The sequence below is a fragment of the Arachis hypogaea genome, chromosome 12 (assembly GCF_003086295.3).
Source record: "Arachis hypogaea cultivar Tifrunner chromosome 12, arahy.Tifrunner.gnm2.J5K5, whole genome shotgun sequence".
Taxonomy (NCBI): domain Eukaryota; kingdom Viridiplantae; phylum Streptophyta; class Magnoliopsida; order Fabales; family Fabaceae; genus Arachis; species Arachis hypogaea.
In genome coordinates, this window is record NC_092047.1 from 34,388,881 (window position 1) to 34,416,449 (window position 27,569).

The 27,569-nt window shown below is 37.5% G+C and overlaps 2 non-coding genes across 2 annotated transcripts; one reads left to right on the forward strand and one right to left on the reverse strand.

Moving 5' to 3' along the window:
* The first annotated feature begins 19,992 nt into the window (after positions 1-19,992).
* Positions 19,993-20,096, forward strand: LOC112731093 (small nucleolar RNA R71). Its single transcript, XR_003166885.1, has one exon. It is a non-coding gene; the product is annotated as a small nucleolar RNA R71 (small nucleolar RNA).
* Positions 20,097-26,388: 6,292 nt separating this feature from the next.
* LOC112731602 (small nucleolar RNA R71) lies at positions 26,389-26,497 on the reverse strand. Its single transcript, XR_003167375.1, has one exon. It is a non-coding gene; the product is annotated as a small nucleolar RNA R71 (small nucleolar RNA).
* Positions 26,498-27,569: the final 1,072 nt, after the last annotated feature.

Genomic DNA, 27,569 nt, shown 5'->3' on the forward strand with positions numbered 1-27,569 from the left:
CTGTCCATTAACAATGAACTTCTTATCAGAATCAATGTCTTGAAGCTCCACATAGCCATATGGTGATACACTTGTAATCACATATGGTCCCCTCCACCGGGATTTCAGTTTCCCGGGGAATAGCCTGAGCCTAGAGTTAAACAACAGAACCTTTTGTCCTAGTTCAAAGATTCTAGATGACAACTTTCTGTTATGCCACCTTTTTTATTTCTCTTTATAAAGCTTGGCATTTTCGAAAGCAGTGAATCTGAACTCCTCTAGCTCATGCAGCTGGAGCAATCTTTTTTCTCCAGCTAATTTGGCATCAAAGTTTAAGAATCTGGTTGCCCAGTAGGCCTTATGTTTCAGTTCCACGGGTAGGTGACAAGCCTTACCATACATAAGTTGGTATGGAGAGGTCCCTATAGGAGTCTTGAATGCTGTTCTGTAAGCCCACAGAGCATCATCCAAGCTTCGTGCCCAATCCTTTCTACGGGTACTTACAGTCCGTTCTAGGATTCTTTTTAGTTCTCTGTTAGAAACTTCAGCTTACCCATTTGTCTGTGGATGATATGGAGTCGCCACCTTGTGACGAATCCCATACCGGACCATGGCAGAGTAATGCTGTCTGTTGCAGAAGTGAGTGCCCCCATCACTAATTAGGACCTTAGGGACACCAAACCTGCTGAAGATATGTTTCTGGAGGAACTTCAGCACTGTTTTAGTATCATTAGTGGGTGTGGCAATGGCCTCTACCCATTTTGATACATAGTCGACTGCCACCAGAATATAAGTGTTTGAGTATGATGGTGGGAAAGGCCCCATGAAATCAATACCCTATACATCAAACAACTCAATCTCCAAGATTCCTTGTTGAGGCATGACATAACTATGAGGCAAATTACCAGCTCTCTGGCAACTGTCACAGTTACGTACAAACTCTCGGGAATCTCTGTAGAGTGTAGGCCAGTAGAAACTACATTGGAAGACCTTGGTGGCTGTTCGCTCTCCTCCGAAATGACCTCCATATTGTGACCCATGGCAATGCCATAAGATCCTTTGTGCTTCTTCTTTAGGCACACACCTATGGATTATGCCATTTGCACATCTCTTAAAGAGATAGGGTTCATCCCACAAGTAGTACTTTGCATCGGTAATTAATTTTTTCTTTTGTTGCCTGCTGTACTCCTTGGGTATGAACCTTGCAGCTTTATAGTTTGCAATGTCTGCAAACCATGGTGTTTCCTGAATGGCAAACAAATGCTCATCCGGAAAGGTCTCAGAGATTTCAAAGGACGTCCCTTCTACTGGCTCTATCCGGGACAGATGATCAGCCACTTGGTTCTCTGTTCCTTTTCTGTCTCTTATTTCTATATCAAACTCTTGCAGAAACAACACCCATCTTATGAGCCTGGGTTTTGAATCCTGCTTTGTGAGTAGTATTTAAGAGCAGCATGGTCAGTGTACACAATCACTTTTGATCCTACTAAGTATGATCTAAACTTGTCAATGGCATAGACCACTGCAAGTAATTCCTTTTCTGTAGTTGTGTAATTTTTCTGGGCATCATTTAAAACACGGCTAGCATAATAAATGACATGCAGAAGCTTGTCATGCCTCTGTCCCAGTACTGCACCAATGGCGTGATCACTGGCATCACACATTAATTCGAATGGTAAAGTCCAGTCTGGTGCAGAGATAACTGGTGCTGTGACCAGCTTAGCTTTCAGAGTTTCAAACGCCTACAGACACTCTGTGTCAAACACAAATGGCGTGTCAGCAGCTAGCAGGTTGCTTAGAGGTTTTGCAATTTTTGAAAAATCCTTTATAAACCTCCTATAGAATCCTGCATGCCCCAAAAAACTTCTGATTGCCTTAACATTGGCAGGTGGTGGTAATTTTTCAATTACTTCTATTTTAGCTTGATCCACCTCTATTCCCTTGTTTGAAATTTTATGTCCAAGGACAATCCCTTCAGTCACCATAAAGTGACATTTTTTCCAGTTTAAAACCAGGTTGGTCTCTTGGCATCTTTTCAAAACCAGTTTCAGGTGATCAAGACAGGAGCTGAATGAGTCTCCATATACTGAGAAGTCATCCATGAAGACTTCCAGAAATTTTTCCACTATATCAGAGAAAATAGAGAGCATGCATCTCTGAAAGGTTGCAGGCGCATTACACAGCCCAAATGGCATCCTTCTGTAAGCAAACACTCCAGATGGACATGTGAATGCTGTTTTCTCTTGATCCTGGGGATCTACTGTAATTTGGTTGTAGCCTGAATAGCCATCCAAAAAACAGTAATAATCATGACCTGCTAGTCTTTCTAGCATCTGGTCTATGAATGGTAAAGGAAAATGATCCTTTCTGGTGGCTGTATTGAGCCTTCTGTAGTCAATACATATGCGCCACCCTATAACTGTTCTTGTAGGAACCAGTTCATTTTTTTCATTATGAACCATTGTCATGTCTCCCTTTTTGGGGATAACTTGGACAGGGCTCACCCAGGGGCTATCAGAAATGGGATAAATAATCCCAGCCTCCAGTAATTTGGTGACCTCTTTCTACACCACTTCCTTCTTGGCTGGATTTAGCCGCCTCTGTGGTTGAACCACTGGCTTAGCATTGTCCTCCAATAAGATCTTGTGCATGCATCTAGTTGGGCTTATGCCCTTAAGGTCACCTATAGACCACCCAAGAGCTGTCTTGTGTGTCCTTAGCACTTGAATTAATGCTTCCTCTTCCTGTGGATTTAAAGCAGAGCTTATGATCACTGGAAAAGTGTCACCTTCTCCTAGAAATGCATATTTCAGGGATGGTGGTAATGGTTTAAGCTCGGGTTTAGGAGGTTTTTCCTCTTCCTGAAGAAATTTCAGAGGCTCTTTCAATTTCTCTGAATCCTCAAGATCAGGCTGAACATCTTTAAAGATATCTTCCAACTCTGATTCGAGACTCTCAGCCATGTTGATCTCCTCTAACAAAGAGTCAATAAGATCAACTTTCATGCAGTCGTTTGGTGTGTATGGATGCTGCATGGCATTGACAGCATTCAACTTAAACCCATCCTCATTGACTCTCAGGGTGACTTCCCCCTTTTGGACATCAAAGAGAGTTTGTCCAGTTGCTAGGAAAGGTCTTCCTAGGATGAGAGTAGCACTCTTGTGCTCCTCCATTTTCAGCACTACAAAGTCAGTGGGAAAGGCGAATGGCCCAACCCTGACAATCATGTCCTCAATCACGCCTGATGGGTATTTAATGGAGCCATCAGCAAGTTGGAGACATATCCGGGTTGGTTTAACTTCTTCAGTTAAACCAAGCTTTCTGATAGTGGATGCAGGTATTAGGTTGATGCTTGCCCCAAGATCACATATGGCTGTCTTGGTGCAATTACCCTCTAATATGCATGGTATCAGAAAGCTTCCAGGATCTTTAAGCTTTTCTGGAAAGCTTTTCAGAATGACTGTACTACATTCTTCAGTGAGGAGAACTCTTTCAGTTTCTCTCCAATCCTTCTTATGACTCAAGATCTCTTTCATGAACTTGGCATAAGAAGGTATTTGCTCAAGTGCCTCTGGAAACGGAATCTTTATTTCAAGAGTCCTGAGATAATCTGCAAAGCGAGCAAATTGCTTATCCTGCTCCTCTTGGTGGAGTTTTTGAGGATAAGGTATCTTGGCTTTATATTCTTCAACCTTAGTTGCTGCAGGTTTATTTTTTACAGAGGTGGTTGGAGAAGCCTTTTTAGAGGGGTTGTTATCAGCACTTGTGTATGTCTGATCCCTCACTGGCATTTGAATGCCAGGGTTAGAAGCTGGTGTGACGTTGGACGCCAGCTCCTCACCTGTTCCTGGTGTCTGAACGCCAGAACTGTGCTTCTTTTGGGCGTTCAACGCCAATTCCTTGCTTGTTTCTGGCGTTGAACGCCAGGACTGAGCATGGTTTGAGCGTTCAACGCCAGCTTTCCACCCAATTTCTGGCGTTTGATTGCCAGAATTATTCCTCTCCGGTCTCTTACTGTCCTCAGATGGATTTTGGGTAGTTTTCTCTTTTCTTGGCTTTCTGCTACCTTGAGGAGGGGCATTTAATGTTTTCCCACTTCTTAATTGAACTGCTTGGCACTCTTCTGTTATTTGTTTTGACAGCTACTGCTTTGCTTGCTTTAATTGTACTTCCATATTTATATTAGCCATTCTTGTCTCTTGTAGTCTCTCCTTGAATTCGACTAACTGTTTTGTTAGAAAATCCAATTCCTGATTGAATTCAGTAGCTTGTTCTGCAGGACTGAGTTCAGCAGTTACTGTTCTAGCCTCTTCTTTCATGGAAGGTTCACTACTTAGGTACAGATGCTGATTTCTGGAAACTGTATCAATGAGCTCTTGAGCTTCTTCAATTGTCTTTCTCATGTGGATAGATCCACCAGTTGAGTAATCTAGAGAAATCTGAGCCCTTCCTGTAAGCCCATAATAGAAGATGTCTAACTGAACCCACTCTGAAAACATTTCAGAGGGGCACTTTCTTAGCGTCTCTCTGTATCTCTCCCATGCATCATAAAGAGATTCATTATCTCCTTGTTTAAAGCCTTGGATGTCCAGCCTTAGCTGTGTCATCCTTTTTGGAGGGAAATATTGATTCAGGAATTTTTCTGACAGCTGTTTCCATGTCCTTATGCTAGCCTTAGGTTGGTTATTTAACCACCTCTTAGCTTGGTCTTTTACAGCAAATGGAAATAGTAATAGTCTGTAGACATCCTGATCCACTTCCTTATCATGGACTGTGTTAGTAATTTGTAAAAACTGTGCCAGAAACTCTGTAGGTTCTTCTTGTGGAAGACCAGAATACTAGAAACTTTGCTGCACCATGATAATGAGCTGAGGATTCAACTCAAAGCTACTGACTCCAACGGAGAGTATACTGATACTACTCCTATATGAAGTAGTAGTGGGGTTAGCATATGACCCCAGAGTCCTTCTGGACTATTCATTTCCACTTAGATCCATGATGGAGAAAGGGAGATGATGTAGAATAGAGAAAAAAAATTATTTTTATTTATTTATTTATTTATTTCAAAAATAAAATAAATTAAAATAAAATAAATAAAAATGGGTTAAGATTTTCGAAAAAATGAAGAGAGAGAAAGAAGAAAAATGGTTAGGAAGTTTTGAAAAAAATATGATTGAAAGGATTTGATTGGAAAAGATATGATTTGAAAAAGATATGACTTTTAAATTTGATGACTAATTTAATGCTGATTTTTCGAAAATTATGAGTGGAATGAAGAAAAGATATTTTTTTATTTTTAAATTTTATGATGAAAGAGAAAAACACATAAAAGACACACAACTTAAAATTTTTGGATCTAATGCTCCTTGTTTTCGAAAATTTTGGAGGGAAAACACCAAGGAACACCAAACTTAAAAATTTTAAGATCAAAACACAAGGAAGACTCAAGAACACTTCGAAGAATCACAAGAACAACAAGAACATGAAGGTGGAACACCAAACTTAAAATTTTTAGTAAACCAAAATAAAATTTTCGAAAACCAAAGAAAAATCAACAAAAAACACCAAACTTAAAGTTTGGCACAAGATTTAATAGAAAAATTATTTTTGAAAAAGGAATTTAAAAAGAAGATACCCAATTACCAAGAACATAGACCAACGCTCTAGCCAATTGGGCAGTAAATGTAACACTTGTTTTGAAGAAGTATTTTTAATAACTAAGAATATATTTTTTTCGAAAACTACTGTTTTGAAAAGGCACATGAAAAACAAGAAAAGAAACAAAACAAGAGAAACTAAAGATCAAACAAGAAAAATAAACAAGAACAACTTGAAGATGAGGAAAGAACAAAGAACACAAATTTCGAAAATTTTAAAAGAATATAAAAACATGCAATTGACACCAAACTTAAAATATGGAACTAAACTCAAACAGAAAAACTCAATTATCAGTTTATAAAATTTTTGAAAAATTTAAAAAGAGAAAATAAGGATTTTAAAAGAAAAATTTTTCCTAATCTAAGCAACAAAATAAACCGTCAGTTGTCCAAACTCAAACAATCCCCGACAACGACGCCAAAAACTTCGTGCACGAATTGTGAATCACACTTTTCACAACTCGTACCACTAACCAGCAAGTGCACTGGGTCGTCCAAGTAATACCTTACGTGAGTAAGGGTTGATCCCACAGAGATTGTTGGTTTGAAGCAAGCTATGGTTATCTTGCAACTCTTAGTCAGGATATTAATTTGTGGTTATCAGTTGACTTGCAAATAAACAAGAGAGCATGAATTAAAGGTTACTTGTTATGCAGTAATGGAGAATATGTTGGGGTTTTGGAGATGCTTTGTCTTCTGAATTTCAGCTTTTCTCTTGTATTCCTCTTCCCTCATGCATGCAAAAGTGCAAAGTTCCTTCCATGGCAAGCTGTGTGTTGGTGGATCACCGTTGTCAATGGCTACCATCCGTCTTCTCAGTGAAAAGGGTCCACGTGTGCTGTCACTACACGGCTAATCATCTATCGGTTCCCACTCATGCTGGAATAGGATCCATTGATCCTTTTGCGTCTGTCACTACGCCCAACACTCGCGAGTTTGAAGCTCGTCACAGCCATCCAATCCCAGAATCCTACTCGGAATACCACATACAAGGTTTAGACTTTCTGAATTCTCATGAATGCCACCATCAATCTAGCTTATACCACAAAGATTCTGATTAAGGAATCTAAGAGATACTCATTCAATCTGATGTAGAACGGAGGTGGTTGTCAGACACACGTTCATGGATTGAGGAAGGTGATGAGTGTCACGGATCATCACCTTCTCTATAATTAAGCGTGAATGAATATCTTAGATAGGAACACGCATGTTTGAATAGAAAACAGAAATAGTTGCATTAATTCATCGAAACACAGCAGAGCTCCTCACCCCCAACAATGGAGTTTAGAGACTCATGCCGTCAAAGAGTACAAAGTTCAGATCTAAAAATGTCATGAGGTACAAAATAAATCTCTAAAAGTTGTTTAAATACTAAACTAGTAACCTAGGTTTACAGAAAATGAATAAACTAAGATAATTAGTGCAGAAATCCACTTCTGGGGCCCACTTGGTGTGTGCTGGGGCTGAGACTTAAGCTTCTCACGTGCCTGGGCTGTTTTGGGCGTTCAACACCAGGTTGTAACCTGTTTCTGGCGTTGAACTCCAATTTGTAACTTGTTTCTAGCGCTGGACGCCAGACTGCAACATGAAACTGGCATTGACTTGTAACTTGTTTCTGGCGCTGGACGCCAGACTACAACATGGAACTGGCGTTGAACGCCAGTTTACGTCATCTATTTTTGAGCAAAGTATGGACTATTATATATTTCTGGAAAGTCCTGGATGTCTACTTTCCAACGCAATTGGAAGCGCGCCAATTGGACTCTTGTAGCTCCAGAAAATCCATTCCGAGTGCTGAGAGGTCAGAATCCAACAACATCAGCAGTCCTTTTTCAGCCTGAATCAGATTTTTGCTCAGCTCCCTCAATTTCAGCCAAAAAATACCTGAAATTATAGAAAAACACACAAACTGATAGTAAAGTTCAGAAATATGAATTTTTCCTAGAAACTAATGAAAATATACTAAAAACTTAACTAAAACATCCTAAAAACTACATGAAATTAACCCCAAAAAGCATATAAAATATCAGCTCATCAGGGAGCAAGTAATTTAAATTGCAATTAAAATAAGTAAAAGACTGTAAAATAAATAAATGACTGTAAAACACACTTTTGGCAAGGTATGAGAAATTGGAAGTCCTATCCTAGTTATCCTTATCAATGATGCTGAAAATTGAATCTTAATTCCACTTAGTTAACCTTTGCTAGAGAAAGGGAAGGTCAAGTGACTAATTAGTTAGATCCTCAAATCCTAGTTAATCCCTAAGGAAAGATTGGGATTATTGAAATTCAATTCAATTAGCAAAGATAACGATTATCAATCATGTTGAGTTTGATAACTCCTGAGTTACTGATTTTTTAACCAAGACCAAAAGGAGAAAAATAAATCTACTGGAATAAAAATGTCTTCAGATTGGGAATAACAATAACATAAATAAAAGAGATCAATTGTAAACTGAAATACCTAAAATAACATTAATTCAAAAGAGTAATCTGTAACATAGAAGAATTCATAAATAAAATTGAGAAGATAATAAAAAGGAAAGTTGAACCTGATAAAAAGTGACAATCATGAAAGCAAGAAAAATCCTAAATCCTAAGAGAGAGAGAGGAGAGAACCTCTCTTTAAAAACTACATCTAAATCATAATAATTGTGAATATGAAAGCTTGTTCATGAATGAATGGATTCCCTTACTTTATAGCCTCTAATCTGTGCTTTTTGGGCCGAAAACTGGGTCAGAAACAGCCCAGAAATCGCTCCCAGCGTATTCTGGTACGTTCAGGTCGCGGCAAAGTGACGCGGAGGCGTCATCCACGCGTTCGCACGGATTGCAATTCGCAGATGCGACGCAGGCGCATCATTCACGCTTTCGCATCACCTAACATCGTGCCAGCTATGGCAAATTATATATCAAATCGAAGCCCTGGACGTTAGCTTTCCAACGCAACTAGAACCATCTCATTTGGACCTCTGTAGCAACTTCTTCAACTTCTTGTATTCCTACCACTTTTGCATGCTTCTTTTCCATCCTCCAAGCCATTTCTGCCTTGTAATCTCTGAAAACACTTAACACACATATCAAGGCATCTAATGGTAATAAGAGAGGATTAATATTAGCAAATATAAGGTCAAAGAAGCATGTTTTCAATCATAGCACAAAATCAGGAAGGAGAATGCTCATGCAAATAGTATGAATAAGTGGATAAAGAGTTGATAAAACCCACTCAATTGAGCATAATATAAACCATAAAATAGTGGTTTATCAACCTCCCCACACTTTAAACATTAGCATGTCCTCATGCTAAGCTCAAGAGAAGCTATAAAGAATGAAGAGGAATGGTAAAATGTATGAAATGCAACCTATCTATATGAATGCAACTACATGCAACATGTTTCTACCTACTTGGTTTAAAAGTAAATAAGTTCTCCAAGACAAACATGAATCAAATTCCACTAATTTAAATCATACAGTGAAAACAAGTAAACTTGTAAGAAGACAGCTCATGAAAGCAAGGAACATAGAATCAAGCATTGAACCCTCACTGGTAGTGTATATCACTCTAATCTCTCAAGTGTCTAGGGTAATTCACTCTACTCTTCTCTAGTAATGCTTTCTAAAATTTGTTCTTCATCTAACCAATCAACAAATATTTAATGTACCAATGCAAACATCATGAGGTCTTTTCAAGGTTGTAATGGGGCTAAGGTAAGGGTGAGGGCATATATGGCTAAGTGAGCTATAAATTGAATCTTTAATTAACCTAAATTTCACCTAACATACATATACTCTATATACAGTTAAATTCATGCCTAACTACCCATAATTCCCACTATTGTATGATTCCCATACTCATGTACCAAATTTTTTATATTTCTTTACTTTTATCACATGTGCATTGATCTTTTAATAACTTAGCATTGGGGTAATTTTGTCCCCTTATTTATTTACTTATTTATTGAATATTTTTGGATTTTTCTCTCTCTTTTTTTTAAATAGAAAAATAAACATAACTTATCAATGCACATGGATTTTTGATTTTTCTAGTCTCACATGAGTAGGTACCCAAATTTCCAATATTTTATCAGAGTAAAAACATGACACATTCCCTTATTAACCACTCAATTGAGCACAAGATAAACCATAAAATAGTGGTTTATCAAGCGGCTAATAAATTTTGATAGGTTTAATTAAAAAACATATTGATAAAAAAACATCGTAATTGGCATGAGACTTTAACCCAAGTGTTATGGGCTTATCGAAATTCACCACGGGGTTCAACTAATACATCCCTTATGAGTTGGTTTATGGGCAAGATGTTGTTTTACCATTGGAAATCAATTTAAACACTATAAGGATATTAAAACAAGAGGATTTGCCTGTCAAAGATTATTAGAATTTGATATTTGATGAATTAAATGAATTAGATAATGAATGTTTAATTGCATTAGAAAATATTATTTGACAAAAAGATAATATTGCTAATAGTTATAATCGGCAGGTGAAGAATAAAACATTCAATACGGGCGAGTTAGTTATGAAGGTTGTAATACCATTTGAACAAAAGAATAAAACATTTGGCAAATGGTTGCCAAATTGGAAAGGCCCTTACCAAGTAATAAAAACTTATTTTGGAAATGCTTATAAGTTTAAAGAAGTCGAGACAGGCAAGGAAATAACATCGATTAACAGCAAATACTTAAAGTAATTCAAAGTATTTAAACAAAATATTAAGCACCAATTAATAAAAGGAAAGAGAAAGTATTCGTGATTACATGGGAACGTGGCATACCAAGCCTTTAGCTTTCATAAGGCTCCAAAAGTTGATCCAACTCTTCTTTTAACTTCGTCCGATCTTGTTCAATTGATTACACTTTTTGAAGTTGTTTTGCTTTTGTAGCGTGAAGTTTAGTTGCCTTTGCCTTTAGATCAATCTTTTCATTTGATAGGAGAAGGATTTTTTTATTGAGTGATTATTTCCTTTGTTGAATTTTCTGAAAAGGGCCTTGAAGTAAGGTGATGCACGGAAATCTGTCTCTCAACAAATCTCCTTCGGTAAGTATACCGAATTGTCGTCAAGTAAAAACTCACAATAGAGTGAGGTCGAATCCCACAGGGATTGATTGGTTGAGCAACTTTAATTAGAGGAGTTTTCTAGTTGAACTAAGCAAAGTTGGATTGAGAATTGCAGAAAGTAAAATGGCGGGAAGGTAAAGAACAAGAAATGTAAATGACAGAGAGTAAATTGCAGAATATAAATTTCATGAAAGTAAACTTGCAGGAATTTAAATGGGAATGGGGATGATGAGCATAAATGTAAATAGCAGAATTAAAGAGAATGGGGAAGATCAGAGATAGGGGAGTTCATTGGGCTTAGGAGATGTTGCATTCTCCGGATCAAGTTCATTCTCATCTCTTCCTCAATCAATGCATTTATTGATCTCTTGGGAATCTTAGGTGATTGAATCTCAATTCCTTGACAATCCAATCTCTCTAAGCTTGAAACATTGCCTAATTCCTTGATCTAATTGCTCATGGGAAGAGATGAAGCACGGTCATTGATCATACCACATGTTTTTCTATATCAAAGCATTGGTAGGATTATATGTCACAGTATCCATCCAACCCCCAATCCAGTCTAACATGAGAAAGAATTTCTAGCATAATTTTCTCATTCCTTTTCCAAGGTTCAAAGGAAATCCAAGTATGAGCAATTTCTCTTCCGAGACAATTGCTCAATTGGATGAAGATCGAAAGCTTTCAAGTAAATCAAGAGAAAAGAAAGAAGAAGAAGAATGAAAACTATAATTGATCCATTGAATTACAACAGAGCTCCCTAACCCAATGAAAGGGGTTTAGTTGTTCATAGTTCTGGGAATGGAAATTGAAAATGAAAAGTACATTTTAAAATAAACTGAATTACAGAAAAAGTACAAATACAGAGTGTTTCCAATCCTGGATCCTCTCAGGTGCTAATCTCCTTTCTAGTTCTAAACTAACCCTATATATACTACTTCTCTAATCTTCAGTTAGCTTTGCCAGTCTCTGGATGTGGGCCTTTAAGCATAGTTGAAGCAGTTACAATCGTAGTGGGCTTAGCTTAGCTTGCAGGAAGAGTTTGAGTCAAGTATCTTTCACGTTAGTTAGGCTGTTATTGTGGTTAACGTCAAGTGTAAAATTATGGTTTGAAGACGTTAGTGGTATTAACTATACCACTAATATTCCCAAATTCTTTTTAATTTACGTTAACCCCACCGTTAGTGGCACTAACGTGGCCACTAAGATAGACTTTCCTAACCTTGATTATGTTAATGGTGTTAACTACACCATTAACGTCAAATCCATCTCTTCCTCCACGTTAATGGCCCATGTTAGTGGTGTTAACGTGGCCATTAACATGGGCATACCATGGCTCGAAGATGTTAGTGGTATTAACTATACCACTAACGTTGCAAAGTTCCTCCTCTTCCACATTAGTGCCCATGTTAGTGGCACTAACGGGGCTATTAACGTGGTCTTCTCTAGTCATTCCTAACATTAGTGGCATTAACTATGCCACTAATGTAGCAAAGCCCCCCTTCTTCCATGTTAGTGCCCACGTTAGTGACACTAACGGGGCCACTAACGTGTGTTTATATATCCTTTGAAGACGTTAGTGGCATTAACTATGCCACTAACGTTGGGGCTTCTTCTTTCTTCCATGTTAGTGCCTACGTTAGTGGCACTAACGTGGGTTTGAATGACCTTCAAAGACGTTCGTGGCATTAACTATGCCGCTTACGTTGCAAGCCTTCCCCTTCTCCATGTTAATGGCCACGTTAGTGGAACTAGCGTGGCCACTAACGTGGCTCTTCACGGCTTCTTGTTACCTGAAACCAAACAAACAAAGTACATCAAAGTCTTGGTCTTAATCATGAGATTATACATCATGCATTATATCATTCAATTATTGCATTATTCTCATGAATTTGTTTAGAATTCACAATATTTTCTTGAATCAAGGTATGGATGCATATTTAACCAAATACTTGCTTATTTCTTAAGAAAATGCATGAAACTAACCTAAAACCTACAAAAAATGGCTAGTAAAACTAGCGAAGATGCCCTGGCATCACAACTCCAAACTTAGATCTTGCTTATCCTCAAGCAAGTATTAGAACATAAGAAGAATGAATGAAAGTACAAGAGATACAAGTCCTTATTTAGAGAATTTAAATCCGTGGTTTATGGGGTTTCATGCATAGCAACTTAGGTTCATGTTCTTGCTGGTTTTTAGGCTATAACATGCTCTTGAACACTCACTCTATTGCCTTCTATGAGACCTTTATTCATTGATCCTTATCTTGGCTTTGTTTTTTTGGTTTTTTTTTTCTTTAGAACTTATTCCTTTCTTAGGCTAAGTGCTTTGTGTTGAGACAACTCTTTAGGGTAGGCTTTCAGCCAACACTCCGGAATCAATTGGTTCAAGGTGCTAGGTGTTGAAACACCCCTAAGGACCTAATCACCCAAGTCTCTTCTCAGCACATACACACCACAGGCACATGGTTTGTTATTCATTCTTGAGACCTTGGTGTCCAGCACCTCTTTCGGTTGTTAAATGTCTTGTAACAAGGTTGCTCTTGATAGTGGACTTTCAGTTGACAATCCCGGGTTAGTTAACCCAAGTTGTCAAGTGATAAAGCACTCCTAAGAACTTACTTATCCAAGCAAATCCTTGTATAGAAACACCACAGACACATGCCTCAAGGTTCAAACTATTGGTGCCTAGCCTTATTTCTTGCTCTTTTCTTTTCTTTTTCATTTCTTTCTAGGATCTTATTGATCATCTATGTCTCATAGAATGCTTTTCAAACTTATAACTCAAGAGATATTCTAGCCTTAAACCTTATTGATATACCAACTTAGCTAACAAACACCACCACAAACACTAGAATTTCATTTTTCAACATTGGATTTCACTCTTGTTTTTCACAATATTTTCTTATAATTTCTTTTGTTGAACTTAAAATCAGGCATACAATCATAAGCATTGGTGCAATGGCCTAAGCAACTAGGCTAGCAAGCATAAAGATAAACTAGAGAACTAAATGCAAAAATGCAAATGCACATAACTTGTCTAACAACTTAAAGATAACTCAAAGAAACTAAATGCAAAAACTGAATTGAAATCCCTAAACTACAATGGAAGCATCTTCTATTTCATACATGATTTTCTTTATTCAATACTAGAGAAAGAAACTCCACCACCTTTCACTCTTGGGAATGCTTTCCCTTCTTGTTTCTCTCCTTCTCTTGGCCTTCTTCCTGGTTGCTCGCATTTCCTCTTTCCTTTTGTTTTTCAGTCAACTTTTTCCAAAATCCAGCATTCTCCATCCTCTTTCTCAATGCTTCTTTGTGGTCCTTTGCTCTTCCTTCTTCTTGCTCTTTTAGGTCCTTATATACTGCATCATACCTTGGGATTGTTAGGTGCAAATTATGCATGTATCCGGCCATATAAGTTAGTTTTGCTTGGGTGTCCATGTCATAGTTAGCTCTATTTATTTGCCTCCCTTCATTGAGCACATTGAACTCATTGAATGCCTTCATTTGAGCTATTTGGCGTTGGTTGAGTTCTTGAATTTTCTTTTCTTAATGTAGTTGTCTTTCGGACACTTGGCTAATGGCTTGAGAAAGTTGGGAGTAGTGCTCCTATTGTTGCTCCATTAGTTGCTTGTGCAACTCCTTTTGGTGATTTAGCAAGTGAAACTGGAAATGTCTTTGTTGCTCTTGTCCATCCATGTATCGCCTTGTTAAATCTTTGAGAGCTCCTTGGATGTGGCTTATGTCTATGGTAGCTGAGGTATGTTGCTCTTCTTGTTGAGGTTCTTGTTGAATCACTATCTTCCTTCTCTGAGGTCTCCTTTGCTGCTGAGCGGGTGCTATATAATTCATGCGCAGAGGCGTGATTGGCTTTCCAACTTTCAACTATATTGGGTTTGCATCCTCAAAGGCCACCTTGGCCTTTATATACAGCCTTAGAATAGTGCTTGGATACCCCAACTAGGCCTCCGAATCATTTTTCTCTAAGATTTCTTAGATTCCTTCAGCGATGATCTCATAGACATTGATGTCTCCACCCCTCATTATGCAGTGTACCATAGTAGCTCAAGCAATGTTGACCTCCGAATTGTTTGAGGCAGGAAGGATGGATCTTCTCACGATTTCAAATCATCCCTTGGCCTCGGGAATAAGATCTCCTCTTCTGATGTATCTTGGCTTTCTATTTGAGTACCTCACCCAATCGGCTCCTACGACACATATGTCATTCACAATTTCCTCACAATCAGGGTCGTTGCTCATTCTTGACTCATAGCTAGCCTCTTCAAAGGGCCTTGATCTTAGTTGAAGAACTCTCATGATGGCATTGGGGCTGAAGTCAATCTCGGTCCCTCTCACATAGCTTTATATTGGTGATTGGGTCCCTAAGCAATAGCCACCTTCTTCTCTCAATCTTTTCTTTAATCTCCGGACATTCATTATCATTGAATTGAAAAGTGAGCTCGGGCAAAATTTTCTTGGGTTTCATCCATCCATGTTGGATTTCATGGAATGCGGACTTGAACCTCCATTCATCAAAGGGAGTATTCTCCACCGGTTCCTTTCCCTTTCGTCTCCTAGAGCATGATGCTGCCATGAGTGATTGCCGGGCTATAAAAGATGTAGGTGTGAAGGGTTGTGGCTTAAGAGAGAAGCTAAATGGATGATCAAGAGTGCTAAGTATTAGAAAGAAAGATGGGAATGTGAATAGATTAAGATAACCGAAGAGCACAAAATATGAAGATGGTTTGTGGTGAAATGAGAATTAGAATGTGGAAGGCTCTGGGTTCGGTTACAATGGGTGAACGCTATTTATATTGGAAGATGGTGGGTAAATGAATGGTAGAGATTGATTTTGGAGGGTGAGAATGGATGGTGTATAAGTGAAGTGATGTGAGCACAAGGATGACCACTTTATGAGGTCGTTGGGTTCGGTCTCCAAGGTCAGACGTTATGACAGATTGATTCCTCCAATGCTTGTATAGCAACTCTTCCCAAGGAGCTCTATTTGAAGACATGTGCCTAGTCCTTCATGAAGTGGCCAAACCTCCCTCATTGTCTTGTCTTATCATTTCCCTCCAATCCTTTCCTTCATTTTTTATGCAAAATAATAAAAGAAAAACGAAAGTTAAACCTTGTATGGTGGCGGGAAAAATGAAATATACCTAACTACTTTTTGAAATTTCAATAACCAACTTAAACAATTTAAAAGTTACTCATGAGATTGAATTACTTTGACTCCTTATAGGTTATGCATACAACATTGGTGAACACCAAACTTAGTTTGTGATCATGTGGTGCAAGGAAAATTTTGATCAAAGCTCCTAGGATGTACATAGTATGAATCTTATGCACCATCCTAGGTGTGTCACAACACCAAACTTGCTGACTATGCGTTATACGCAACAATTCAATTGAATGCTTGTCAAACTAGAATCAATCATCATGAGCACTACTTTATTAACTACAATCAAAACTCAAACTGAAAGGATATAAAGCATGGGTTGCCTCCCATGAAGTGCTTCTTTAACATCATTAGCTTGACGGTTGGCCTTTGTCAGGGTGGTTGGTAATGTCTCAGGTCTTCTCCCCTCACAGTGAATCTATCTCCACTTGCTTCTTTCAGAATCTCTACACACTCCAAGGAAAGGATTCTATTGATTATGTATACTTGGGGTAGCTGAGATGGAATTATAGGAAGATGAGGTGGGATCAATGGATAATGGATAGATATCACTTTATCCCCTGGAGAAAAGTCCTCTATAGGTATTGATGAATGATTTTATGCCGGTGTAGAATTTATCAATGAATCCGATCGTAGTATAGTCTAAACCGACACGTAATTCCTCATCAAACAATCTAAAATCAATAATCGAGAGTATGACTCCCGAGTCGTTCTCCCTAGGAGTGCTCCAAGATGTACATTGTTGATTAGAAAGTGTATTGGTATTTGGAGTTTCATATAAGAAAAGAACAAGCTAGTAATGTGAATGAAAATCAAACTATATAAAGGCCTTGGCTAGAAGTGAGAATTGGACTTCCTATCATCATTTTTTCTATCAATTGTAATCTCAATTAGTTATTGCTTCACTTAGTTAATCTCTAGTATTAAGGAAAGTCAAGTGAAAGTAATCAATTTGGATTCACAAATCCTAGCTTAAGCCTAAAGAAGTCTAGCTTTAGTGACATACAAATCAACTAGCAATTTCTAATTGACAATCAACAAAAGACATTAATAATTCCAGTGTCTCCAATATCTCAACTTCCAAGCCAAGTAGGGAAAGTCTACTCCATAGTTAAAGTTGGCATTTTTTCAAACACTTGGAGAGCAATGATGAGAGACATTGTAAAACTAAGAACGAAATTGAATTCAAAGATGTCCACTACAAGAGATTAATAACAATCAAACAATTGAAGGCTAAGAACTTGAATTACCTCAATGTATTAATGGAAATAGAAGTGACAACATCCAAAAGCTAAGATCCACAAGTAACTTGAACAACAAGAACTAATTTGAGAGTATGAGAATCTAGATCTACAATTGGAAGCAAAGTAGAAGAGAATTGACAACAGATCTCACCAAGTTCAACAAGAGAATTCCAAATTTGAGAGGCTAAACCCTAGAGAGAAGCTAGAGAGAAGTTGGAGTTTCTCTCTCTAAAAAATGTAACTTCCAACTAAAAAATATCTAAAAATAAGTCAATAGATGTGGATGCCTTCAATCCTTGGTCTTCTTATGCCTTTTCCTGCCAGAATTCTGCTCCAAACAGGGTCTGTAACTGCTCTGAAATTGCTGGTCATGTTTTCTCTTTAAAAGTCACGTGTGGCATCGACGCGTATGCACACAGCATGCGTATGCGTCCCTAGAGCTTTTACAATCCACGCGCATGTGTCAGGCGTGCGTGCGCGTCCCTGGGAATCTGGCATAGCCATGAAAACGCGCTGGCTTTGGCTTCCTCGCGCCGGTCTTGGTGGCACACATCCACGCGTACGCATGAGGTACGCATACGCGTCGCTACTCGAAACTCCAAAGCTTCATTTTTTATGTTCCTTCCATTTATGCATGCTTCCTTTCTCCCTTCTAAGCCATCTTTATTCTATAACTTCTGAAATCACTCAACAGACGGATCACGGCATCGAATGGTAATAGAGGGGGATTAAAATATATTTAATTTAATGCAAAAGAGGCATGTTTTCATTCATGAAGCAAAGTTGGGGAAGGAACACAAAACCATGCATTTTTATATGAATAAGTGTGAAAGATCATTGGTAAAACCCTCAAAATCCATATAAGATAAACCCTAAAAATGGTGTTTATCAGGTATCTTCTTGTTTCTCCATCTCCTTGGTATCTTTTTCCCAATTCTCTTCTCTCCTTCAAGTGGTGCTTCAGTGATTCTTGTGTCAGGAGGGTTCTGGTTGATTGTCCCTTGTAGATATTGTGGTTTCTGCTCCTTCTTGGACTTCTTTATTTGTTTTATCACTTGAGCTTCTTGCTTTTCTTCCAAGGATGCCTCCAAAGGCTCTGCTTGTGATTCATTGCTTGTTTCCTCTAAGATCACTTCCTTGTGCTCATCTTTTAACTCTTTGTTCAGCTTTGTGTGAGGGTTTGAAGACATGGAAGGTGAGTTGTTCATTATGTATTCTCAATATCAACTCTCCTTGCTCAACATCTATGAGTGCCCTGGCTGTGGCCAAGAATGGTCTCCCCAGAATAATTGGGTGAAGATAGCTTTCTTCCATCTCGAGAACAACAAAATCTGTGGGAAGGAAGTACTTTCCTACCTTCACTAGCATATTTTCGACCACTTCTAGTACTTATTTTTGGGTCTTTTCAGCCAATTGAAGGGTTACATTTGTGGATTTCAACTTATTAATTTGCAACTTCCTCATGAAAGATAAGGGCATTAGATTTATGCTTGCTCCAAGATCACACAACCCTCTGTCAATCATTGTGTCTCCTATAGCACAAGGGATGTGAAAACTCCCTGGATCCTTCTTCTTTGTGGGTAGCTCCTTTTGGATAAGTGCACTGCACTCTTTATTCATCACCACTATTTGTCCACCCTTCAATGAGCTTTTCTTGGTTAACAACTCCTTCATGCATTTGATATATGATGGCATCTGTTTAAGGGCTTTAATGATGGGGATATTGATATGAAGAGACTTGGAATATATCTAGAAATCTAGAATATGTCATCTCTTTCTCACCACCCTTGATTCTCTGAGGGAATGGTGCCTTTGGTATATATGGCTTCAGGATTTCCTTTTCCATAGGCTCCTCCCTTTGTGCATGGTTGACTCCTTGCTCTTTCTCTTCCATTTTCTCCTGTGGAACTCCTTGAGTATGCTCTGATGGCTTGCTAAGTTCTTCCTCCAAAATCTCTTCATCTCTTAGAGTAATCGCCATGCATTCTTCCCATCTCACATTCTTGGTCTCTCCTCTTGGGTTTTTCTCAGTGTCACTTGGAAAGCTATCAGTAGATTTAGGGATTTGTTGAGAAAGATGTCCTACTTGGGATTCAAGCTTCTTAATGGCATCCCCTTGGTTTTTCATACTAGACCTCACTTCCTTCTTAAATGCTTTGTTGTCCTGAAAATCCTTGTATAGGTCTCCAAGCAAAGCCTCAATCCGGGATAGTCTATCCTCAAATGGTGGTGGTAAGTTGGAATTTGGAGATTGAGAGTGGCTGTTTTGTGCTTGATATGAAGGCTGGAAAGAGTTGTTGTGTGGGGCTTGGTATGGTCTTTGGTTAGTATGTTGGTAGGTGAAATTGTGGTAATGGTTGGACTTTTGGGGTCTATGGTCTTGAGTCTGGTTTTGTTGGTTTCCCCACCCAAAGTTTGGGTGGTTCTTCTAACCAGGATTGTAGGTTTTGGAGTATAGATCATAAGTTTGTCTTGATGAGTTTTCCATATAATTTGCTTGCTCCCAATCACCTTCTTCTTCTGCATTCACCCATTCTTGAGCTTGTAGTTGAGTATGGACTACCGCAACTTGGTTCCTTTCCATCTGCTTGGTGAGGTCAGCCAATTGCTTGGTGATCAACTTGTTTTGAGCTAGCAATGCATCCATGTGATTCAGCTCCATCACCCCTCTGTTTGAGTTTCTATCAGAGGCATAAAAATAGTCATTGTTGGTCACAGTTTCTATGATGTCAATGGCCTCATCAATTATCTTCTTCTTGTTGAGAGGCCTCTTGAAGAGTGATCAAAAGCCTTCTTTGATTCTTATGACAAGCCTTCATAGAAAATGTGCAACTGTACCCATTCGTTGAACATGTCTGGGGGGCATTTTCTTGTCAATTCCTTGTATCTCTCCCATGCTTCATAGAGAGTTTCACCATCTTATTGTCTGAATGTTTGTACCTCAGCCCTCAACCTGTTAACTCTTTAGGGAGGGTAGAATCTTTCCAGGAATTTGTTCACCACCTCTTCCCAAGTTGTCAAGCTCTCCTTAGGAAAGGATCTTAGCCACTTTGCTGCATTGTCCTTGAGAGAAAAGGGAAACAAAAGCAATTTGTTGGTGTTAGGATGGACACCATTAGACTTCACTGTATCACATATTCTCACGAATGTGGTTAGATGTTGGTCGGGGTTTTCCTGGGCACTTCCTCCAAATGAACAATTGTTTTGAACAAGGGTGATGAGTTGAGGTTTTAACTCAAAATTTTTAGCATGAATGGTTGGTTTTAGGATGCTACTTCCACAATTTCCAGGATTGGGATTGATATAAGAGTCTCTAACATGATTATGCACCTCTTCCTCATGATGGTTCTCCATATCATTCTCCATATTTATATCCAGCTCCTCCTCTTCTTCCTCTGCACCAATAACCTTCTTTCCTCTTGCTTCCCTCTTTAATCTAAGGAAGGTCCTCTCAGGTTCAAATTCAAAAGAGGTTGAAGCTCCTCTTCTTCTACCTGTCATACAATCATCAAAAACACACTAGAAAGATGTAGGTGAAGGATTCACTCTTGTTGAGAATTATGGTTAGGATGAGTGGTGCAATTGATCAAACAGTTAGTGGGTTAGTGTACTGAAATGTAAATAAGCAATGGTAAAACAAATCAAACTGTTGAAAATAAAAAGTAAATATGCTGAAATGAAACAAATCAACAAAGAAAAGAAAATGTTCAATCTAGTTATCCTCTAATTTAATCATTGTCAATGTAAAATCAATCCCCGACAACGGCGCCATAAATTTGATGCATGGAAATCTGTATCTCAACAAATCTCCCTCGGCAAGTATACCAAATTGTCGTCAAGTAAAAATTCACAATTGAGTGAGGTCGAATCCCACAGGGATTGATTGGTTGAGAAACTTTAATTAGAGAAGTTTTCTAGTTGAACTAAGCAAAGTTGGATTGAGAATTGCAGAAAGTAAAATGGCGGGAAGGTAAATAACAAGAAATGTAAATGACAGAAAGTAAATTGCAAAATATAAATTGCATGAAAGTAAACTTGTAGGAATTTAAATGGGAATGGGGATGATGAGCATAAATGTAAACAGCAGAATTAAGGAGAATGGGGAAGATCAGAGATAGGGAGTTCATTCGGCTTAGGAGATGCATTCTCCGGATCAAGTTCATTCTCATCTCTTTCCTCAATCAATGCATTCATTGATCTCTTGGCAATCTTAGGTGATTGAATTCCAATTCCTTGGCAATCCAATCTCTCTAAGCTTGAACAATTGCCCAATTCCTTGAACTAATTGCTCATGGAAAGAGATGAAGCACGGTCACTGATTATACCACATATTTTTCTACATCAAAGCATTTATAGGATTATATGTCACAGTATCCATCCAACCCCCAATCCAGTCCAACATGAGAAAGCATTTCTAGCATGATTTCCTCATTTCCTTTCCAAGGTTCAAAGGAAATCCAAGTATGAGAAATTTCTCTTTGGAGACAATTGCTCAATTGGATGAAGATCGAAAGCTTTCAAGTAAATCAAGAGAAAATAAAGAAGAAGAAGAATGAAAACTACAATTGATCCATTGAATTACAACAGAGCTCTCTAACCCAATGAAAGGGGTTTAGTTGTTCACAGCTCCGAGAATGGAAATTGAAAATGAAAAGTACATTTTAAAATAAACTGAATTACAGAGAAAGTACAAATACAAAGTGTTTCTAATCCTGGATCTCCCCAGGTGTTAATTTCCTTTCTAGTTCTAAACTACCCCTATATATACTACTTCTCCGATCTTCAGTTAGCTCTGCCTGTCTCTGGATGTGGACCTTTAAGTATAGTTAAAGCAGTTACAATCTTAGTGGGCTTAGCTCAGCTTGCAGGAAGAGTTTGAGTCAGGTATCTTTTACGTTAGTCAGGCCATTAGTGTAGTTAACGTCAAGTGTAAAATTATGGTTTTAAGATGTTAGTGGTATTAACTATACCACTAACGTTCCCAAACCCTTTTTAAGTTACGTTAACCCTACCGTTAGTGGCACTAACGTGGCCACTAACGTAGCTTTTCCTAACCTTGATTACGTGAATGGTGTTAAGTACACCATTAACGTCAAATCCATCTCTTCCTCCACATTAATGGCCCATGTTAGTGGTGTTAACGTGGCCGTTAATGTGGGCATACCATGGCTCGAAGACATTAGTGGTATTAACTATACCACTAACGTTGCAAAGTTCCTCTTCTTCCACGTTAGTGCCCACGTTAGTGGCACTAACGGGGCCACTAACGTGGGCTTCTCTGGTCATTCCTAACGTTAGTGGCATTAACTATGTCACTAACGTTGCAAAGCCCCCCTTTTTCCACGTTAGTGCCCATGTTAGTGGCACTAACGGGGCTACTAACATGGGCTTATATATCCTTCAAAGACGTTAGTGACATTAACTATGCCACTAACGTTGGGGCTTCTTCTTTCTTCCACATTAGTGCCCACATTAGTGGCACTAACGGGGCCACTAACGTGGGTTTGAATGACCTTCGAAGACATTAGTGGCATTAACTATGCCACTAATGTTGCAAGCCTTCCCCTTCTCCACGTTAATGGCCACGTTAGTGGCACTAACATGGCCACTAACATGGCTTTTCACTGCTTCTTGTTACCTAAAACCAAACAAACAGAATACATCAAAGTCTTGCTCTTAATCATGAGATGAGACATCATGCATTATATCATTCAATTCTTGCATTATTCTCATGAATTTGTTTAGAATACACAATGTTTGCTTGAATCAAGGTATGGATGCATATTCAACCAAATACTTGCTTATTTCTTAAGAAAATGCATGAAACTAACCTAAAACATACAAAAATTTGCTAGTAAAACTAGCCAAGATGCCCTGGCATCATAAGGTTTCTTTATGTTCGATCTCTGAAAGTTCCTTTTTCAGTGTTTCTTTTCTTTTTCCAAGTTTATCCAATTTGATAAAAGCAGTATTCAGATGAGTGTCAAATGATGAGCGAATATTTTATACGCTTTTTGACAATATTTTTATATATTTTTGTTATGTTTTATTTAATTTTTACAATATTTTCATAGGTTTTAGTGTAAAATTCACATTTTTGAATTCTACTATGAGTTTTTGTGTTTTATGGTGATTTCAGGTATTTTCTGGCTGAAATCTTAGAGTTTTGACAAAGTCTGATTCAGAGACAAGGAAAGCGTAGCAGATGCTGTCAGGATCTGACCTCCGTGCATTCAAATAGGCATTTCTAGAGCTACGGATATTCAAATGGAGCATTCTCAACGGCTATGGAAAGCTAAAATCCAGGACTTTCCAATAATATATAATAGTCTATACTTGTCTTTGGAGATGAAGGCCCAAAACTGGCGTTCAATGCCAGCTATCTACCCCCTTTTTGGCATTGGACGCCCAAAAGAGAGTAGCTGGCATCCAACGCCACAAAGGTGTCCCAAGCAGGTGTTCAACGCCCAAGGAGCTTAATAGCACGTGGAGACACCCTTAGCTCAGCCCAAACACTCACCAAGTGAGCCCCGGAAATGGATTTTTGCACTACAAGCCTAAGCCTATCATATTTCCTGTAATCCTTAGTTATTATATTAGTATATATAAAAGAAGAACACCCTTGTTTTAGGATCTTCGACCAGCAGAGAACATTATTTCGTATTTTCGAGTTTCATTGTACAATATGAGCCACTAAGCCTCCTAGGTTAAGGTTAGGAACTCTGCTGAGTTTTATGGATTAATAAAAGTACTACTGTTCTATTTCAAATCGTGTTTGATTCTCTCCTAAGATGTATCTTCGTTCTTCAACCTTATGAATGAGTTGAACCGTCACAAGTTATCTCTATTCTACATGGGTTCAGTGAGCATCTTTCATCAGATATTACTAAACCACTAGCTTGAGGATACGTCTCTTAGACGGCTAATCCATGACTTCGTTGGGGACTTCTCGAGACATCAGTTCAGCTGAGGTATGGGGAGATTAGGGTCTTTGTGGTAAAGGCTAGAACTAAGGCGCAGCATTCTCTGATCTAGAAGATTTGACCTTGTTTGTGGCATTTTGAGTAGGATCACCAAGGGGATGAACTGCAGGAGATTCTCCCTCGTTCAGACTCGATGCACACTAAACCCGGTGTTCAGCCTAGAGGAAAATTGGCGGCCTCTCAACCGACGTTGATCACATACAGCCTGCTATAGAAGAAATCATTCACAATTGGAGTAGATAGTAAAAATGGATTGATCTAGAAGAACAAAGCATCTCCGTGGCCTTAACCATCTTCTTATCATTGAATTCACAACCACTGAGAAACGTTATCTTTATTTTACTTTTTTGCACTTGCTGGTTTAGTTGTGCGAAGTTAAATTCTACGCACCAAGTTTTTGGCGCCGTTGCCAGGGATTCTTCGAGTTTAAACAAACTAACGGATTATTTTGTTGCTTAGATTAGGTATTGTTTTTAATTTTGTTTGAGTCTCTTATCTTCTTTTTCGAAAAAAAATTTCAAAAATATTTGTTTTTCTTTTTTATCTTTATGTTTTTGTTTTAGTCTTTGTTCTTGTTCTTGTTAAAGTTTCGAACTTTCTTGTTTCTTTTCAAAAAAAATTCAAAAATAGTGGCTTTTGTTTGAGTCTAGTGTCAATTTTTAAGTTTGGTGTCCTTTGTGTGTTCTTTGTTTCCTTTGAATTTTCAAAAAGTTCATTGTGTTAGTTCTTGGTATTCAAGTTGTTCTTGTTTCTTTTCTTGTTTTTATCTTAAAATTTTTAAGTTTGGTGTCCTATGGTGTTTCTCTTTTAAATTTTCGAAAACTTAGAGTTTTAGATCTAAAAATTTTAGGTTTGGTGTCTTTTGTTTGTTTTTCTCTTTCTTCATTAAATCAAAAAAATAAAAAAATAAAAAAATAAATCTTTACTATTTTTAATCAATATTTTCGAAAATTTCAAAAGATTTCAAATTTTAATTTCAAAATCATTATCTTATCTTATCTTATCTTAGTTTCAAAAATCAAATTTCAAAATCTTATCTTTTTCAAATCTTTTCAAATATTTTCTTTTAATTGTGATTCTATCTTATCTTATCTTGCTTTTAAAATTTAAAAAATCAAATCTTTTTCAAATCTTTATCTTATCTTGTTTTAAATTCAAATTTTAAATTTCAAATTTCAAATTCTTATCTTATCTTAATTCAATTTCAATTTTCAAAATTTCAAATTTTAAAATTCAAATTTCAAAACTCAAGTTTCAAATTTCAAAATCAAATCTTTTTCAAATTTTCTATCTTATCTTAATTTCGAATCTTTCTTAATTAGTTACTTGTTTTCTCTTTCTTCTTTTTCAAAACTTCCTAACTAATTCCTCTTTCTTCTATTTTTGAAAACTTCTCTTCTATTTCTCTCTCTTTTTTCTAAAATCACACTTTAATTTTCAAATCTTTTAATTAATTAGTTATCTTAACTCATAATTTGTTTCTTGTTTTCAAGTTTTAAGTAATAAACAAAAAGAGAAACTAGAATTAAAATATCTTTATTTCCTATTTCTCTTTTCACTTTTAATTTTCAGATTCTTCTTCTCTTTTATTCGAATTCTTTTTCTCTTCTCTCTATTTTCATTCTTCTATCATCATTCTTCTTTTTTCTTCAAGGAATTCTCTATACTGTGACATAGAGACTTCTTTTCTTCTTCTTTTTTTGGTTTTCTTTTTCTTGTTTATGAGTAGGAAAAGAAATAAAAAACCTCTCTTTAATCTTGATCCTGAACCTGAGAGGACCTTAAAGAAGCGTTTGCAGCAAGCTAAAGCACAACAATCCAAAGGAAATCTTACAAAGATTTTCAAACAAGAAGCTGAAAGCATGGCAGCCGAGCCTAACAATGAAGGAGATGCAAGAAAGGTTCTTGGTGACTACACTATGCCGATTTCTGATTTCTATGGAAGAAGTATTTCCATACCTGTCATTAGAGCAAATAACTTTGAGCTTAAGCCTCAGTTAGTATCTCTTATGCAACAGAATTACAAGTTCCATGGACTTCCGCTAGAAGATCCACATCAATTCTTATCTGAATTCTTGCAAATTTTTAACATTGTTAAGACCAATGGAGTGGATCCTGAGGTCTACAGACTTATGCTCTTTCTCTTTGCGGTTAGAGACAGAGCTAGGATATAGTTAGACTCTCAACCTAAAGAAAGCATAGACTCTTGAAAAAAATTGGTCAATGCTTTCTTGGCCAAGTTCTTTCCACCTCAGAAGATGAGCAAAATCAGAGTGGAAGTTCAAACCTTCAGACAAAAAGAAGGTGAATCCCTCTATGTAGCCTGGGAAAGATACAAGCAACTGATCAGGAGATGTCCTCCTGACATGCTCTCAGAATGGTCTATCCTAGGCATATTCTATGATGGTTTGTCTGAGATGTCCAAAATATCATTGGACAGCTCTGCAGGTGGATCACTGATGAGTGAGAATTTATTGATGGTTTAGAATTTCTCTTGTAGAAATAAGAACTTCGTTGTTGTAAGCATAGCTCCAAACCAACAAACAACTCTCGCATCAAATTAAACTTTGGTTTTGTCATAAGTACAAACCCCAATAAGAATTAACCGAAGTATTTAAACCTCGGGTCATCTCACAAGGAATTACAATGAAGTGGTCAATTATTGACTATGAAGAACAAGGGGGTTTGATTTTATAAAAGAGTAAGAAATTAAATGGGCAAGAAAACTAATTCAAACAAGCAATTAAAGAAAGCAATTAACTAAAGAGAGACATTCATGGCAAGGATTGAGATCATAGGCTTTCCATCCTATTCACTAATAACAATAATTAACAAGAATTTATCTTATTTCGTCATCCCCAATGTTGGAAGAAGGTGTAAGTTATCTTCCATTAGAGAAAGTCAAACAAGACTAGTTAATATCAAGTCAAAAATCCTAATCAACTCACTAATTAAATTAGCAAGAGATTAGAGTCATTGGAAATGATATTAACTAACAACTCTAGATCACCAATCTAAATTGGGTACTCATGACTCAAGATTGCCTAATTACTCCTTCCAAGCCAAGAATGCTCAAAATCTACTCTAAAACCCAACCAAGCATTTTGTCAAACACTTGGTGGGTGTATAAAGGAAAGCATGGTAAATGTGCAAGAATTATAAATCTATCAACTACTAATGGCAAGAATAGTAAATCAACAACTCAAATCATCAATAAAGAAACATCAAATACTAAATCTCATTAAAAGAAAATCCAAATCCAACATGAGTTCATCATCATAAAGGAGAGCAAAAAGAGAAATTAATACTACAAATCATGAGAATGAAAGAGTAGAAGCAAGAATTCATAAAAGAAACAAGATGAAAACATGTAATTGAATCTAAATCTAAGATGGAAACATCCTAAGGAACCCTGATTCTAGAGAGAAGAGGGAGCTTCTCTCTT